The sequence below is a fragment of the Canis aureus genome, chromosome 10 (assembly GCF_053574225.1).
Source record: "Canis aureus isolate CA01 chromosome 10, VMU_Caureus_v.1.0, whole genome shotgun sequence".
Lineage (NCBI taxonomy): Eukaryota > Metazoa > Chordata > Mammalia > Carnivora > Canidae > Canis > Canis aureus.
In genome coordinates this window covers 48,500,394-48,519,082 of record NC_135620.1, presented here as the reverse complement: position 1 = coordinate 48,519,082, position 18,689 = coordinate 48,500,394, and the positions used below count along the sequence as shown (strand labels likewise).

The 18,689-nt window shown below is 38.0% G+C and overlaps 1 protein-coding gene and 1 pseudogene across 10 annotated transcripts in view; both read left to right on the top strand.

Annotated features, from left to right (window-relative positions):
- LINGO2 (leucine rich repeat and Ig domain containing 2) overlaps positions 1-18,689 on the top strand; it is a 1,132,704-nt gene that overhangs the window by 321,642 nt on the left and 792,373 nt on the right. The gene's annotated exons all lie outside the window — the stretch shown is intronic.
- Positions 3,427-4,507, top strand: LOC144321727 (large ribosomal subunit protein eL43 pseudogene; annotated as a pseudogene).

Below are 18,689 nucleotides of genomic sequence, written 5' to 3'. Positions count from 1 at the left end.
AATCTTTGTTAAAGTTGTTACTAAATATGAAGCTAAAATTAGATTTAGATTATCTGAGAATTGATACACACTGACCTCTTACCACCTATCTGGACTTGGTATTCAGGAAGTCTTGTTTCTCAGTTTGTTAATTTCTCATTCACATCACAGTTTTGATTGTTCCTGTCATGACCCAGTGCATTTAGATTGTTTTCACTCACAGAGAAGACATTGTCTTCATTTAAGGTATCTGTTGATTCTCTCACTCAACCATTTATTCATTCAGTATTTGTTGAGCATCTGCTATATTCAGGTTCTGGAAAGACAAAAATGAAAAAGAACTGGTCCCTGCCGTCAAAAGGATCATGAGCTGATAAGGAAAAGAGGATGTGGAGCATGTAAAGCAGAGTGTGATAAGTGAGGATTGCAGATGGCAGGAAATCTGACTCTTCTAAGCAAGACAATCTCCATAGGAGTAGACAATATTTTAGTTGGGTCTTGAAGTATTAATAGGATTGCAGTAGGTGTGAAAGGAGAAGGGAAGGGTGTGGGATAGGAATGACCAAGAAAACAGAATGTTCTGCACAGAAAAGACAGTGTTAGTAGACTGGACAGGTAAATAGGCCTTTGTGTGTTCACTTGGACAGCCAGCTCTCAACCCCTATTCTATAGAAATTAAGACATTATGAAGTGAAATATACATAATATGTTTGTTAAGGCCAGTAGGGTATAAAATAATCATTCACCTATTTCTTTTCAATAATACAAACAGGTTTATAAAATCCTTCTTGGTATGAATATTTATTTTGAATAAACTAATTGATTCTGAAAAATAAGGATAGCTAAATTAAGTGAGCCTGTGGAGACCTCATTGATATTTCCTTATTTAATACTAATAAGCAATAAGCATGTTATATCAGGAAAGATAACATGTTGATATTTTCCACAGTATATATTATCAATTTCCATTTAATATCTCTTGATCAGAAGAAATTTAACAGAAGACCTGGTCCACCAAGTTTTGGGTAAGATTCCTATAAATTATTCTTGTTTTGAAGCAGATAATATATATATATCAAGAAAAACTTGTTACCTGTATCTAGTTCTCTATGCAAATGTTCAGTGCCTTTCTGAGTTCATGACTTGAGAAATACCAACTCTCCCCTGGCCAGTCCTGCCTCCTGCCTGTTCTCATCACTGTTTTCTTTCAGAGAGCAAGTCTCAGGCCTAGGTTTACTTTTGATTATCTTTCTGAAGTCTTCACTGTACAACTTCTATCCCTGCACTGCTATGCCTACTTCATTCACTCATTCAAAAAAGTATTTACCCAGCATATATTTATTTATTTATTAGAGACTCTAACAGGTACTGGAGATAAAGCAATAAACAAGATCAGACATGATTTCCCTTCTGTTTTCAATATGAAACAATGGAAGTCAAGTAATTTACCTATACTGAATCAAAATTACCCAATTTGCCAAAAATGAAATAGATGTAAAGTTCAGTGTTCTTGAATTTTCTGTCAGGTCAGTGGCAGGTTGGGGAAGACTACTACTGTACATTTAGCAAAACAAAACTATAAGACCATTATTTTACAGGATAGGAAGAATAAAGTCTGCGTAGAAAGCAAGAGAATACTGACAAATCATCAATCTTTAAAAGCTCTTTGATCTGCTTAGATGAAGTAGCTTCATTAGTTCCAAGTGCTGTTTATTATTATGGATGTTGGGCAACTTTTCAAAATGCTTAAAATGATATTTACTAGGATTAAGTTTGCAAACATCAAGTCAATATAACACATTTGGATTTGGAAATATAATAGAATTTCAACATAAGAAGCTCTGTATATTGTTATAAAATAGGTGCATAACAGCATTTAAACATTTCTGGCATCTCTCCATGAAAATTCACATTAACAATTACCATAGTAACGGACTGTCTAAACTTTCACACAATTGTATTCACTTACATGTTTTGAGCCTTATGAATTCAGTATGATGACTTTTGAAAGATTCCTTATTTCTGGGCTCAGTTTCTCTTGCTTGTTGTGAGTGGTTCCAATCATTTATTAAAAACAGCCTAGATGGTATAGTCTTCAATTCCAAGCATTTTGCCAGATTCTTTCTGAATTTAAACCTACCTCTGATAGATCTTAATTCAATCTTATTAGTGTTGAAATCATTTTTTTTAAAAGATTTTATTTGTTTATTCATGAGAGACACAGAGAGAGAGAGAGAGAGAGAAAGAGGCAGAGGGAGAAGCAGGCTCCATGCAGGGAGCCCGATGTGGGACTCGATCCCGGGATTCCAGGATCACACCCTGGGCTGAAGGCAGGCACTAAACCATTGAGCCATCTAGAGATCCCCTGAAATCATATTTTTATAACTATCTAATCAGTTAGTCAGTCATATATCATATGTTCAGTACTAGAGTAGGCATAAAAAGGATACAAAAGAATTAGGGGGAAAAAGTTCTGTATCACTGGGGTTATAATTGTTCAGGGTAAGTCAGTACAAAATGAACCATAAATTATGAAATGCAATTTATGAGTGCAGTAGAAGGAAGGGAGACCCGTGAAATCTGCATATGGCAGGCTTTGAATTGGGTTTAGAGGATTAGAAAAAAAATCTGAGGGCAGTGATCTCTTTAGGTACTTCTTATCAGTAGCCTTGTCTTAAATGGAAAGGTACTTTCTCTCTATTCTTTCTTATATCATATTGCTGAACCTCGATTTTTACCCATTCATTTCCAGAATTCCACATTTTAGTTATTTTCTTCCAACCTCTGGAAAACCATGGAAAAATAACTCAAGCTATGAATATTCAGTATCTCCCAAACATTTCATAAACTTATAGTATTCAGTATCTCCCAAATATTTCATAAACTTAAACATTTACACTTGTTGCATTGACTATGGCAAAGACTGTGAAACCTTTGCTTTGAAAGCAGAAAATTATAGAAATATACCTTGGCATCTCAGTTTTCTTTTCTATCTCTCAGATTTAGATTTCTATACATATTTTTAATTGCTACCGATGATTGGTAAGAATAACAAGCCTACTTTTGAATGGGTAGCAAACTAAATTAGAGTCTTTGGTCAATGTGAAGGACTCTGAAGACTGTCCAAGGGAACTTAAGATTATGCAGTAGATCATGGAGTGCTATGTAAAGGACAACTTCTAAAAGGGACTGAGAAGGAAGGTTTTGGAATCGAAAATGCTTGATTCTAGGATTAAGAACTCATAGGCAAAGAAGGATGATGTATGGTAGAAAATAGGGGCTAACTATACTAAAGGACATGTCTGCATTAGCGTGTAAGATTGGTTAGAACATGCCTACTGTCACAGTCCAGGGTGGAACTGTACTGAAGCATCCCATCTCTGTTTTGGGGGAAGAGGTCAGGGTTTCCAACAGCTTTAGCTATAAATATAAAAAATACTAAGTTGTCTATGTGTGTGGTTGTGAAGAAGTTGTTCACACTGAAAGACCAGCCAGCTCATCCCAAGCTAGTTTCTTCTCTTTGTCATCAAAAGATGGGCCCCTTCAGTGAGACAGTAGTGTAGGAGAGAGACTAGACAACCCTGTAAGCAGATAATTAGAATAAAATGTAATATGTCCTCTAATCAAGGTATGAATCAATGCTAATGAAAAAGGAATTCCTCTGTCAGTAGGATACCATGAAAGCTTGATGCAGGCAGTGCCATTGCTGGAGTACTCTGGGTGGACAGGGGAGGAAGAATGTGTAGGAATATTGAAAGAGCATGGCTGAATCAGTATTCTCACATGGAAGCTTTGTGGTGTGTGTGTGTGTGTGTGTGTGTGTGTGTGTGTGTCTTTTTCAGAATTATGTGGGATGTGAATAAAATTATAATTATTATTTATTTATTTTTGTGTGTGGCAATGTGATCCAGTGGCTTATTTTCTGGAAAATCCCTGTGACGAAGGTGAGATGTTCATATCATTCCAAGATACCCTATTAAGGAAGATCAGAGTTCTGTAATTTTGTAGGGCAGAGAAGACAAAATATAGGCCTAATAAAGTACTCTACTTATTATCTCTGGAATTTTATTGAACTAAGTTGAACCATTGGTCAAAGTTCCATACAACATTCATTTTGTCTTTAAGTTTCAATAAGAATTATAATTTAAGCTCTCTGGGCTTGGACCTGGTTGGTGGTGACATGGCCAAATGCACTAAGAAGGTCGGAATCGTGGGTAAATATGGGACCTGTTATGGGGCTTCCCTCAGGAAGATGGTGAAGAAGATTGAGATTAGCCAGCACGCCAAGTACACCTGCTCCTTCTGTGGCAAAACCAAGATGAAAAGGCAAGCAGTGGGCATCTGGCACTGTGGTTCCTGCATGAAGACTGTAGCTGGTGGTGCCTGGACCTACAACACCACTTCTGCTGTCACAGTAAAGTCGGCTATCAGAAGACTGAAGGAGTTGAAAGACCAGTAGAAGCTCCACCATTTGAAACATTGCTAGCCTATAATAAATGGGTTAATTTATATAATAATAAAAAAAAGAGTTATAATTTAAACAAGTAGTATAATTTTTTTAATAGGAAAGGCTGCATAGGTAAAGAAAATGTCATCAGCAATGATGAATACAGTGTGGAAAACAATACATTTGTTTTCATTTTATCAGATAAGTATAAAAGGAAATGCTAATAAGAATGAGTTTCCTTCTAACATCTTGACAACTCCAGCTGCTTTTCTTTATTGATATTAATTTACCACTGAATTGAAAATAATTTCCTAAAAATCAAATCCAAATTAACTAAAAGATTTTCACTTAGCATGAGTGAGTCAAAGAATTGGGAAATTAAATGAGAATTTTAATAAAGCATATACATGGAATAAGAAGGAAAATGTCATGAGACCTCTCTTTATATGCTTCTTTGAAGTCTAGTGCCGCAGGATTTGTTGAAACATTTTTTACCAATTCATGTAAAAGAGAAGAGTGAAATAATAAATGTAAAATCAAAGTTTATATTAGAGCTGAAGCTACACTATTTGATTATATAGTAGAAGAAGCACCTGAACTGTCTAGATTCTTAACACATTTTCCTGCTTCTAATCTTTATGTCTGTCTACCCTGTATTTCATTGAGTGGCCAGGGTTCTCTTCATAAAACAGACTTGGTCATTTCATTTCTTGTATTCAAAGCCTTCTATGACTCCCATTTTTTTATGGGAGTAATATTATCTATTTATCTACCTATCTATCTGTCTATCTATCTATCTATCTGCATCTCACATTTTATCCATACTTTTTTTCTATGGGCATTTGGGTTGCTTCCATATCTTGGCTATTTACTCTTAAATATAGAGAGCTGGTAGTTGCCAGAGGGAAGGTGTATGGGAGCATGTGAGTGGGTGAAATAGATAAAGAGGATCAAAACTACACTCATCTAGGGTCGCCTGGGTGGCTCAGCAGTTGAGTGTCTGCCTTAGGCCCCGGGTGGATCCTGGAGACCCAGGATCAAGTCCCAGGTCCGGCTCCCTGCGGGGAGCCTGCTTCTCTCTCTGTCTATGTCTCTGCCTCTCTCTCTCTCTCTGTGTCTCTCATGAATAAATAAATAAAATGTTTAAAAAAAATACACTCATCTATATGAGCATTGAGAAATGTATAGAGTTGTCAAATCATTATATTGTATAGCTGAAGCTAATATAATACTGTATATTAATTATACTTGAATAAAAATAAGTAAATAAAAAGATGACAAGAAAACCAAAGCAAACTTCTTAACCAGTGATTCTAAGTCGTCCACAATCTGCCACCAATCATTTTTCATAGCTGTATCCTATATTATTCTACCCTACCTTGGCCCAGCCTACTCATCTAGCATCTAGACTATCCTTATTTCTAGAATGAGCTTTCATGACTCTCCATCCAGTCTTCCATCAGCCTGGGAGAGAAGCATTTCCTTCGATGTTCATTTTGTTGAAATGTTACTCATCCCTCAAGGCCTTGTAAAATGTCCCCCTCTCTCAATCTGTTCCAGACCAAATTTGTCATTCTTTCATCTGTGAATTTGCAGTACTGTTTTGTTGTTGTTGTTGTCGTTTTCTATTATAGCAATGGAGACTTTTATCCTAGATTTTATTGAAAAGTTCTGATTCAGTGATCTATTGTCAGACAGTGTTTCAATAGATTTGGTTTTGAATGTATGTTCTTGATGATTATGGTATTTATGTTATGCCTGATACATTTAAAATATATATATATACAACTGCTTTTCCACCCTCTTAATTTTATCTTTCTGGAAAAAGGTAACTTACAAATAAATCATTATTTATAAATCAAATACTCTGCCTTTCCCTTTCTATCCCCCAAATGTAATCTGATTAGTGACTCAGGCCTTTCATATTCTGTCTCTTGGTCTGTCTATGTCTCTGTCTTGGTTTGGGTTTCTCTGTTTTTCTCCTCTCTTAATGTCCTTGATAGTTTCTAGTCCCATTCATATGCAAAGTAGGAACTCAATAAGTACGTGTTGAATTGAAATGAATTGATCAAATAGGAGAAAAAGCCAAGCTGGTTAACTACACCAGTGATAATGTCCCTGAGGTTCCTTCTGTGAAGAAAGCTGGATGATTACAGAAAGGGTCGGGGAGAAGTCCTGGCCTGTGTAATGCAAGTGCACAAGTGCTGAGAACAGTATCTGGCACATGGCAAAAGTTCTGTGTTATTATTTGAAGGCAATTATCAGGCTGTCTTCCTCTGTAGGTTAAGCATTCTCATTTGACATGATTTCCAGACCCCTTGCTCTGCTCTATGTCTTCCTCTAGCTTATTTCTGACTCACTGATGTTCTTCTAAGAATAGGATAACCTCATTCGGTCACAGATTCTTGGTATATGTGTCTAATCAATCCACAGTGTGTGAGAATTTAATGGGGGGAAGAAAAGATCTTCCCTTCCCCTCCCATCCAAAGCTAATCTCCAACTAAAATTTATCTCTTCCTTCAATTACAAATGTAGTCAACAAAGGGCAATAGGATTGCAATACTTGTGATTTTGTAACTAAGAGAAATCACAGATAATTTTATATCTCATTATAGTTATTATAGATATTTGAAATTTTTATAAGCTCATCTCTATTTCAAAATTAATTTTTGGTATTTTATCTGCAGCTAGATTATATATGAATATATCAATGGTTTTATCATTTTGATAATGAATTTTAATATAATTTCCTTTAATCCTCTAGATTTTATTTTATGCATTTAAAACCATTAATCTGAGAAGAATTACACTTAGCCAGACTGCTAAACAGCATGAAAAGGGTAAGAAACATGGTCTAGTAAAATTTAGAGCACATGAATAAGAATATAACATTTACTTCCATTAATGCAGGCCTAGACTACATATCCTTTATGATTTGAATCATATATATAAATGATATATATTTATTATATATATAAATATATATATATATTTATATTTTATATGGTTGAGGAGTTTGCAACAATGCAACATCCAAATCACCCAACCCTACCTACTCCCCAAAGGTATTGGCTATACATTCCCCCAAATATATCTAGATCCAGGTCTAGAGAGATACAGTTATTGAGGGGATGGAAAAATTCTCCCTTTTCCCTTTTAGTTTTTTTGACTCGTCTAATAATTAAATTGACATAGATAGATTACAGGAGAAAAACAAATTTAATTTCATAGGTATGAGAGCCTAGTAAAAAATGTGAGACTCAAGGCAGTCAGGGAATTGAGGCTAATGTGCCATCCTAGAATAAGGTATGGTATAGGGGCCTCTTCAAAGGGGGAGGAGGGCAATTTACAGGAAGGTTGGAGCAGATGTTTGGTAATCAGGTGTTTGCCCTGCCATGCAGGTACATTTTTTAGATTAAAAATAATAATAATAATATCTCTGGTAAAAGCTTCTGTTCTAGGCCAGACCACCTATCTAAATTCTTTTAGCTAGTTATGGAAGAAGTAAAAGTTTTTTTCTGAGTCTGCTGGGCCTTGGTTGGTTCCAGCTCAAAATAATCCACATGCCAAAGTGGCACTTTTTTGGGTAGCATATATATTTTAGTATACTGTCACATACAATCCACATTTTCTTACATGTACTGCTCTGACTCTGCACTGACTTTAAATAGCCAAGTCATATTCTTAACTTAAGCTAGTTTTGTGGTCAAGAAACTTTCCAAGGGAGCATAGCCGGCAGCATGCTCTGGCCCTCGTCCCCCTCCCCTCCCTCTCCCTCCCTCCCTGCCCCCTCCCCCCAAAAAAAGAAAAAAGAAACTTTCCAAAGGTTTTCATTTCTTTTATCATTCAGTCCTGTTTTCTTCCATCATAAATTCAGTGTTGCAGTCTAAACATTCTTTTGGTATAGAATTATTTTATTATTATTTTAGTATTTTTAATTTTTAAAAAGATTTATTTGTTTGTTTATTTATTTATTTGAGAGAGAGAGAGAGAGAGAGAGAGAGAGAGAGAGAGAAAGAGAGCACAAGCTGGGGAGCAGCAGAAGGAGAGGGAGAAGTAGACTCCCTGATGAGCAGGGAACCAGACTCTGGGGTTCTGTCTCAGGACCCTGAGATCATGACTTGAGCTGAAGGCAGCCACTTAACCAAATGAGCCACCCAGACGCCCCAGAGTTTTTGTTTTTGTTTTTTTTAATTTATCACTACTAATTTTAATCTTGTGAGTTTTGTTAGATTGCTATAACCTAATCAAATCTTTTAGAATTTTAAATATGCTTTCCAACATATTAGTGGTCACTCTTTGTGTAATTGTCAAAAGTCCTTAAATCATTCAACAATCATGTATTGAGTGACTGTCATTTGTCAGGTATGATTCTAAATACTTTACATATATTTATTCACTTAGTCCTTCAAGCATCTCTCTGAGATGGATCCTATTATAATCTCCATTTAAAAATTAGTAACAGAGGCACAGATAGGTTAAGGAACTTGCCCAGGTTTTTTGGTGTATAAGCCCCTCACTGTGAATGTAAATGAACATATGTCAGGCCAAAGAGTAGATGAAATTATTGGGTGCAACTAGAAACTGTGAACAGGAGGTCAAGGAAGCTGACTTAAAGTCACTATATGGAGGAGTAATTCGATAGACTGTATAAAAAATGAATGAGCTCATTATCCCTAGTTGCAGTTAACAAGCCCCCAGACACCTGCCTATCATGAATGTTTTGAAGAGATTTCTGTGAGGTGCCTGGATGGTGTGGTCGGTTAGCGTCTGACTCTCGATTTCAGCTCAGATCCTGACCCAGGGTCCTGGAATCCAGCCTTGTGTCCGGCTCCACACTAAACATGGAGTCTGCTTGAGATTCTCTCTCCTTCTCCCTCTGCCTCTCCTGCTTGTGCTCTCTCTCTCAAATAAATGAATGAAATCTTAAAAAAAAGGGGGGGGGTATTTCTGCTTTAGCACAAAGATGGATAGATAACCCTTAGGTCTCTTTCTACTCTATAGTTCTGTAGAATTGAGTCAGATAAATTCCTTGACTTCTTTTTCATAGCATTATTTCCATGTGCAGTGCTCCTAATTCTTACTATTTTAATAAATTATTTTTAAAGTGTTAAATTTCTGTCACTAGAATTGACTATTTAGATTTTTTTTTTTTTTATTTTTTTTTATTTATGATAGTCACACAGAGAGAGAGAGAGAGAGAGAGAGGCAGAGACACAGGCAGAGGGAGAAGCAGGCTCCATGCACCGGGAGCCCGACGTGGGATTCGATCCCGGGTCTCCAGGATCGCGCCCTGGGCCAAAGGCAGGCGCCAAACCGCCGCGCCACCCAGGGATCCCTAGAATTGACTATTTAAAGAAATAATAGTTTTGGTCCATTTTAACCATGAACAGAAATTGGGACATTGTTTTAAATGTATTTCCTCGCATAAGTAATCATGGCATCCACATGACTTTGAAACTGAGTTTCAAAAGTGCGTCAATGGAGAAAAATTCTGTCAGGGCTTGTCCCTCCTGCTAGACTCCCATGGTTGTCCTCTTACCATATTCCACCTCCAAACCTTGCAAATGTGTGGATCATACCTTAGACATGTATTTAGGACCTTGCCCTAGGACTTTTTCTGGGCCACCTTAATCCTAATGAGAAGAAAATAAGAGGAACCATCAATCAAAGGAACCTTTTGTTGCTTACTTTCAGACTGACATGCTGGCACTCATTTGACCTGCCACATTTTTCTGTCCCTGGACATGTTTATTACCAGTATTGAATTGGTCTTCTGGCCAATTTTATTATCACTGAAAAGCCAACAATAATCCGAACCAGATTTTCTTTGTGCTGGAACATAATCAACAATACCAAGGCTTTTGGCAGGGCTGTAATGCCTTCTGCAGTATTCCTCCCCTGAATTCTACAGATTCCCACGTTCAGCTTCCAGGAAAGGGTCAGGAAAAGTCTGGCTTACTGGAGCAGAGAGCTGTTGACTATGGAAGAGGACACATCTCATAGCTTTTCAGTCCTGACCAGGTCTTTCTTCTCTATAGAGCAAGAGGTATAGTCTCTTCTCATTTTCAAATGCCTTTTGGTTGTTTTACAAGAATCTCACTGTAATAGCTAAAATGATGGTTATGTTGATGGCACTGGAGACAATGAAAAGAAATCACTCATAAGTGACCAACAGGCAAAACTAGTACATGTTGGTGTGGCCATGCAAGTTATTCACACCCAGAGGTTGTTCTGATTGGTTGGTGTGTTATTTTGATAGTTCAGCACCCTACTTGCCTTTAATCTTTTAGATATCACTACTATCCACCTAAAGTTACTTTCTGTTAAGGTAACTGGATCCCCATTCAGCCCTGTAGCTTTATGCTTTAGCATTATGCAAATATTGAGACTCTTGGGCTGGAAAAATCATAGGGAATGGCATTAACATATGACCTACCCATGCCATGACAATCCATTAATGCCATGTTTCATTTTACTCAAAGATAGAACCATTCACAGTAATTTTATTGGCTCTAAAATAATTTCACCATGTTCTTCCCGGATTTTTTCTTATTGGACTGAACAGTGTCAGAAGAGGCAGTGCAGTGTGACTACAATCTTTCACTTCTATCAGGATTTTTCTTCTGCCTTCTTCCTGGGTACTGCTGTTCTTCTATTATCATCACCATTTCTTAACTATTGATCTAAATATCTTGGGCTAGACATCTAGGTGTCTGTGTCTTTTTTCATGTTAATTACCAGTAGATTGGGAAGCAAACACTCAAAATTGCATGGAATGGATACATTTCCTTGGCAAATATGTCAAGAGATCATCATTAAATCCATCAAGAAATACTTGGTGAAATACTGGACCAGCTATAATTCCAGACCATGGTACAGAAGATGAAAGATAAAAATATTTCAGGATGCCTGGGTGGCTCGGCCGTTGAGTGTCTGCCTTTGGCTCAGGGTGTGATCCCGAGGTTCAAAATAAGTCTCCTATCAGGCTCCTTGCAGGGAGCCTGCTTCTCCCTCTGCCTGTGTTCCTTTCTCTCTCTCTCTCTCTCTCTCTCTCTCTCTCATAAATAAATAAAATATTTTTAAAAAGAATATTCCTCTACTTCCACTGAAGCCATACAAATTTTTTCATCACTTTCTCTTCCCTCTTCCTCAGAGAACTATGTTAGTTTTGTTCTCTCTTAACACTAATGAGCTCATTCTTCCACAACATTTATTCGGATAAAACCATCAGGTTGAACTGATTTCAGGATACTATCTTTTATTAATTTGACTTTTAACATCAACTAAAACTTTCCCACAAGTTGGATGAAACAGTGTCTCTTTAGTTGAAGTTAGAAAAGGACAACATGTCTTTGAAAATGCTTTGGCATTGTGAAATCAAAACAGATTAACTTTGTCTAAGAGATGGAATAGGTGATAGAAATTTTCTGTGCATGGGAACATTGACGCTTTTAAAATTGTAGTTTAAAATCATCCAAGTAGTGAAAAAATATTTTTAAATCCAGTATAGCATTATAGAGATACCCTTTTAGATCTGATGCTTGGTTTGTGATTAAAGAAAGAATACATCTGGGTGTTTGTCATGCATGATGAAAATTAATGTGCTTTCTTTTTTTTTTTTCTGGCTATGTGTTGGTTAATTCTAGAATCAGTAGAATCCATTTATAACAAAAATTAGTATTTATAGGGGTGCCTGGGTGGCTCAGTCAGTTAAGCATCTGCCTTCAGCTCGGGTCATTATCTCAGGATCCTGGAATTGAGCCCACTATCTGGCTCCCTGCTTGGTGGGGTGTCTCCTTCCCCCTGGCCCTCTGCCCACTCCCTCACTGCTCATTGTCTCTCTCTGTCAAATAAACAAAATCTTAAAAGAAGAAGAAGGAGAAGGAGAAGGAGAAGGAGAAGAAGAAGAAGAAGAAGAAGAAGAAGAAGAAGATCTATAAGCCAATTATATTGTGAATTTATATTTATTTAAAAGGCCCCTAGTATAGGTAAAATGCAGTTAGAGAAATAAAAACCAACCATTTTTGATATCATTTTGAGAGTGAACTTACAATCCAGTATGAAGAAATAAGGCACCTGCATTTGTCAAAGAAAGCTAGCAATATGATGTGTGGTAATTGCTAAATGCATAATGTTAAAGACTCTATAAGGAGAGGGAAAGAGACAGAGGTTCCTCCCGGTGTTAAGGTGTTAACTCAGAATTGGAGCCATATGAGCTGTATCTTACACCATGGAGAAAATGGCAATAGGGGAGGCTAGAAGGAAGTTAGGACAGGAGTCTGAGGATGACACAGAGAGCATAAGCAAAATAGAGATAGGAAAATGTACTCAATATTTGGGAAATAGCATGCAAACCTATTTTACAGTGCAGGAAGATTGACATGGGATGGTGGCTTTCCAAGTTTTTGAGAATAAATCACTTTTTCTTAAAAGAATGTATATATGAAAAAAAGAATGCATGTATGAAAATCCTTATATTAAAAAAATCCATGAAAATGAGATGATCTGAGTGAAACGGGGAAACATAAAATGGCAACTTCTGGAGAAGCAGATAGAAGTTCTTACTTTCAGTGTGGATTTATTAGAAAGCTTGATATTTGTGTCCTCCATCTTTTTGCCTGTTTATCTCTCTGCGTTTTGACTCTGGCTATGCCAGACTCTTACCTGGATTTTAGACTCACACTTCAGATTTATACTCTTATTTCTAGATTTTAGTGCCCACTTGGACCCTTGATGCTCTGGGTCTGTCTACCTGATTCTTCACCATTTGTCCTGACTTTGTTTATTCCATCTATAGCTTTACCAGTTGTAGATAAGTACTTTATTCAAGAAAACCTATCCATTTTGAGGATGATGTCATGATACAAGTATTGGGTAGTAAGAAAGGAACTGAGGAGGCTTCCGTGGGAACAGAAAGGAAAGGCCTTTTGCTTTATAATGGGAGACTGAATAACACTTGTGATGGATTAGGTGTAGAGAGTGAAAGAGTTGAAACAAATAAGACAAGTTTGGGCCAAAATGGGGAAAGAATGTGCCATAATAAAAGTATTAATAACTACTAATATGCATATAGCCTTCATGGTCTACAAAGCATATTTCTTTTGTGTTCTTTTATTCACCCTCCTAACAATCCTGTTAAGACTTTATATTCTTATGCTACAGAAGAAAAGAGATCAAGTGCTTTGTTCAAGGTCATACTACAAGTTATTTCAGACTGCCAATTTAACACGAATCTTAGGACTATAGATTTATTCTTCAATTCATAGTAAACACCTGATACTGTACAAAGCAATAAAGGTAGCTTGCATTTGTTTTCCTACTGGGTTCTGTGATGAGGGGCACATTTACAATGTTGTAATTAGTCACATTTAACACAGGGTTAGAGAAGGCATGGTATGCATGTCGCGTAGCTTTGTCTGCACTGGTGAAAGACATCATTAATCAGTCATCCCGTCTTTCCCGCTGAGCCTGGATGCTGCCTCACAGTCTCTCTCAATATATTACTCTAGGCAAGCACTACTAATAAATCAGAGTTGTCTGAAAGTTGAAACTCGTTTGCCATTCTGGCACTAGAATCTTGAAATGACGCATATGGTCTGGTACAAAACTCAATAAAATGATATGCTTGGTTTCTAGTCCCCCAGGATAGGCCTGCCTATTCCCACATCTGAGGCCAATTAACTCCTTGAACATCAAATCAGACTTGTTAAATCTGCCCTAATCAAATGCCTGCTAATTGGACTTATATCTTGATTTGTGGACTATGACCCTACTTTTGACTCAAGGTCTAGGAACAAATGACCTATCTTGTTCCTCATTTCCAAAGTTCTGTTTCATAAGCCAGTTCTTCCAAGCTAGGGGATGGTCATAAGTTTTTCCCTCTATACTGAGAGACTAGAGCCCAGTTCCCATTGTCCAGTGCTGTGACTTTATCCCTATATCACTTTTGCATTACTATGAAACAAACTGTTGTTGAAAACTGACCTCTGTGCTTTCAGAACCCAAATAACTCATCCAGACAGTTTGGGATAAAGAGGAACGATAGCTTTATTGCTTCTCCAGGCAAAGGAAGCTGCAGCAGGCTATGGCCTTCAAAATCTACATGCCTGCCTGGAGGAAGTGGGGTGGTTGTAGGAAAATACAAGATCTAATCCATTTTGACAGAAATTGTGTATGTGTTATCAGCCTCCTTCCTCATGTCTTTAGGATGGTACCGTGTTCCTGAAACAAAAGACTAAGAAAGGAGGAGGAGAGGTTTGCAGCAGAGAGGAAAAAGGTTATTTTGAAATCAAGCTTTGCTGTAGCATTAGTGCAGCCATTTTGGTTTTTGTTCAACTTTATGCTTTTCAGCAGTTTCAAAATCATTCCTCAAATTTTACAGGCTTGAGAAAATAACGAGTATTGAACATGTACATAAACCTATAATTTTAGTAGGGCTTTTCCTGAAAACAGACTCCTTTCTGTTCCATGTGGTATAAATAAGCTGCTTTTGTTTTGTTTTCCTGATTGCCAGTAAAATACAGTTTTAATTTCATAACTTAAGAAGGAATGGTCATGAACTTGAAGTCACTATGTAACCCTATCAATTCAGTCTAAGTTTGTCCGAGTACAGAGATGAAAGCAGTTGCAAGATATGGCCTAACAATTGCTAGATAGATTTAATAAAATGATTATAGATATTGAAGGGAAGCAAAAGATGTCATCCAAAATATGCCACCTTGGCATAACAATTATGGTTAAACAATTAAATAGCAGGGAAAAAGCTCTGAAAAATGAGAAGTTAGCCTTTTTAAAAGACATTTACATTTATAAGGGAAACTCCATTTGTAAGGGTGTCTCCTTCTCTGTACTGAAGAGAAGGACTCTAAATCTCTAGTGACTTATCAGTGGACAAGATACCACTTAGATCTACATAACAACAATACCCTTGTTGCTTTGCTTGGTAACCTCATATAACTGCCACTGAGCCCTCACCCCCCTCTGCCCCCCACTCCCATCTTTGTTTTGACTTTAGCTAGAGATGGTGTTTAAGGTGGTGGCTTGAGTCATTTCAGGAATGTGGTTTAGTTTTCCTAGGTATCTCCCATGTATATGGGTGGCATACATGTTAGTAAACTTATGTTAGTAAACTTATGTTTTTCTCCTATTCTTTTTATTACACGGGAATCTCAGCCAAGAACCTATGAGGGTGGAGAAAAATTATGCCCTCCCCCCAAAAAATGCCTCTTGCACATTGAAGATCCACTTTTAAGATAGTTCATTCATATGGCAGTTAATTAATCCAGGGGCAATGAGCTGAGGTCTTTAGTTTCTCTCTACATGAGACTCTGCCAAGTTGTTTAGGCTTACTCACAGCATGGTGGGTGGGCTCCAAAAGCAAGCATGGCTTGAGCACATGACATTTTTTAATCTAATTTCAGAACCACTTTAGCCGTACTTTGTTGGTCAAAGCAGTTATAAAGGCCCACCCAGATTTAGGAGAGGGAACATAGACACCACTTCTTAATGGGGGAGTAACAGTTCTAGAAGAACTAGATATTTGAAGATATTGTTAAGATAATCTCTGAAAAAATACAAGACTGTCACAGTCTTCCTGCAAGACTCTATTGCTTTTGCCCATTTAGTATCTGGCAGATTATGTTGCCCACTTTCTAAAATACCGATCTTCTGCCGGCTGCTGGCTTTCCTCATGACCGTATGCCTGGATCGCCATTCAGTGGCCCACTGTTGTTTATCTTGATGGTACCATAATATATCCTTCTATTTATAATTCCTTTTACTGCCAACATTTGGCACATCCCAGAAGGTCTTTCTGGACCTGAACTTCTACTATCTTATCACCCAGAAAGCCTGGAAAAATAAGGTACTTGAGAGAAAAACCATGCTTTTTGGAGCCAAAATGACCTGGTTTCAGGTCCTACCTTATTAACTGATTTCTGGGAAGCTTACCTCTTTTAGCCTCAATTTCATCTCTAGCATTTTTCCCCTCTCTCATTTCTTATATTTCTGGTTACTTCAAGTTATTACAGTTCCATTACATCTAAAACTCCCCCTGTGTGGAATGTAACCTCTCCTTCTTCTCATGGTGCAGGTTTTTATCTCGAGTAACTTGGAGTGGTGAGAGGATCTGGTCTGTCCTTTCACTCTGCTTTCTACTCATCACCATGGAGAGGGTGTTGAATTCAGTTGAATAAGGTTTGGCTGTGAGATCCTTCTCCCTCCTCCTTTTCTGAGTCTGGCTTCAGTGGGATCAGAGGGCATAAGGGCCATGGGACATAAAGAGAAGAAGTGTCTGGTCATCTGTGAATCATTCAGAAGCATCTCAGCCCCCATTCTGGCTAGGCTGGTTTTGTCTGCTGCTTGTGGGCTCTATTGAGGGTAAGCTTGATTATGGAAGTGACAGTATCCAACTTCACCCTAGCTTCTTGTCTGTGAGGTCTCCTTGAGAAAGGGGCAGCATTACCTCCAGCCCTCCAACAGTTGATATCCCCACCCCCAACAACTGTTACCTTGACTGGCCATTGGTCATCTGGATAGTCCCAAACTATTTCCCCTACCCTCTGTGCTTCTTCATGTAGCACTAGAAAAACCACTGAGGGGATCATGGAACAGAAGTGGAAATGTTAACCTATCCTTTGTTTCCCAAACACTTTATCCTATGCACTCTCTTAACCCCTTGTCTTACCCACATCTCTATTTACTCTCTGAATGGGCTGCCAAAGCAAGTGTAGCTATTTCAGTAATACACAGTTGAGAAGCCAGCACTAGGCCTGTTGTTCCGAAGCTTCAGGACATACACACTACATTTTCCCAAGCACTGTTTCACAATGTTCTGCTTTGATGGTGCCATTGAGGTGGGCCTGTAGCAACCACAGCTGGAGGCATCAAGCCCCAAGTTTGAGGTTTTCAACTGCTTCTTTTTGCAAACTACCCTGATCTATATGAGTGAGTCCCTAAGAACTTTCTCTATCACTTGCCTTTGTTGGGGTGGCATCCCACCAGGAGGGCTGTGGGCATCCCCTCAGGAGGGATGTTATTACCATTTCCACTGCTTTTTGTTTTTATAACCTTTCAGCTCAGCTTCCGAGTGGTACTTTATTCCCCGTTCCTCATGTGTAGAAAATCTCAGGAAACAAAGAAGCACAGCTTTGGCAGACTTTCATAAGAGCAACAGCATTTTGTCTGAGTCTAACAAGAGTTGAATATAATGGTAAGCCTCTCCAAAGTGTGCCCCTAGTCAGTGCACCCCATGTGATGCTTACTCTGAATACTGAGGCTGTCTATCTCTATGTAACCAACATGCTGTTTGGGGGATTTATTTATTTTTCCCAAGAAAGCATGTAAATCATTGTCTGCTTCTATTTAAGTTAGATACTAACAGCTTCCTTAGAATTCTGAGCATATTGAAATACTAGCTGTGAAAGCAGCAGTGAAGGAAGCTGTGCATTGTTAATCCTTCCTGTGACAGAACCATCAAAAAGCAAGCCTTGAAGGCTCGCTTATGAGGATGGTGTTTCCTCCACCCCTTACCAAGTCTGTGCGTGGGTATGGGGTGTCCTTCCTGGCAAGCCTGTAAGCTGTCAAAGCTGCAATGGCTGCTATTTTTGTAGTAAACTGATTATTAGCCTTCAGTGAATATTCACAGTTCTATTAGCCAAGACCCCCACTGTTTCTCAGGGAGTAAAAACTGGGTAGACTTCCAAATTTCTGTGCTTACTCTGTGCCTTAACAATGGCCCCAGGACTGCTATTTTCAACTGAATCTGGAATGAGAGATCAATTATATTCTCCTGCTTGTGTTTGCCAATTGTATTTGCCAGGTTTTTTTGCAAATCATTTCTAAAGTTGTCCAGCCTCAAATTTTAAATCATTGGTGCTGTGGATATAACGGACCCCATTCCAGGTAGAACTGAACCCTGTTTCTGATCCTTCTGACCCTGACTGGTGAGTGATAAATGTCAACATATAGGTTTGAATGACATGGTGTTTTTTAAGCTGTTCTAGTAGCTGCATCTTCTTCAGCTTCTATAATGGAAATTTAGAATGTTGTGTTAGATGGCCTAAGGTTTATGTCATTTTCATCCTCTTCTCTTTCCTGTGGAAAATTCCCTAAAGGGTTCATAAATTGCCTTGCTCGCTGCAGCACACAGGGCCTTCTATAGTTTTGCCCTAGGACTTTTTTCCCCCCATCTATTCTACAGCACGTGCCCCTCCCTAAGCCAGGATCATCTTATTCCAATATCCCAGAATAGGCAGGCAAT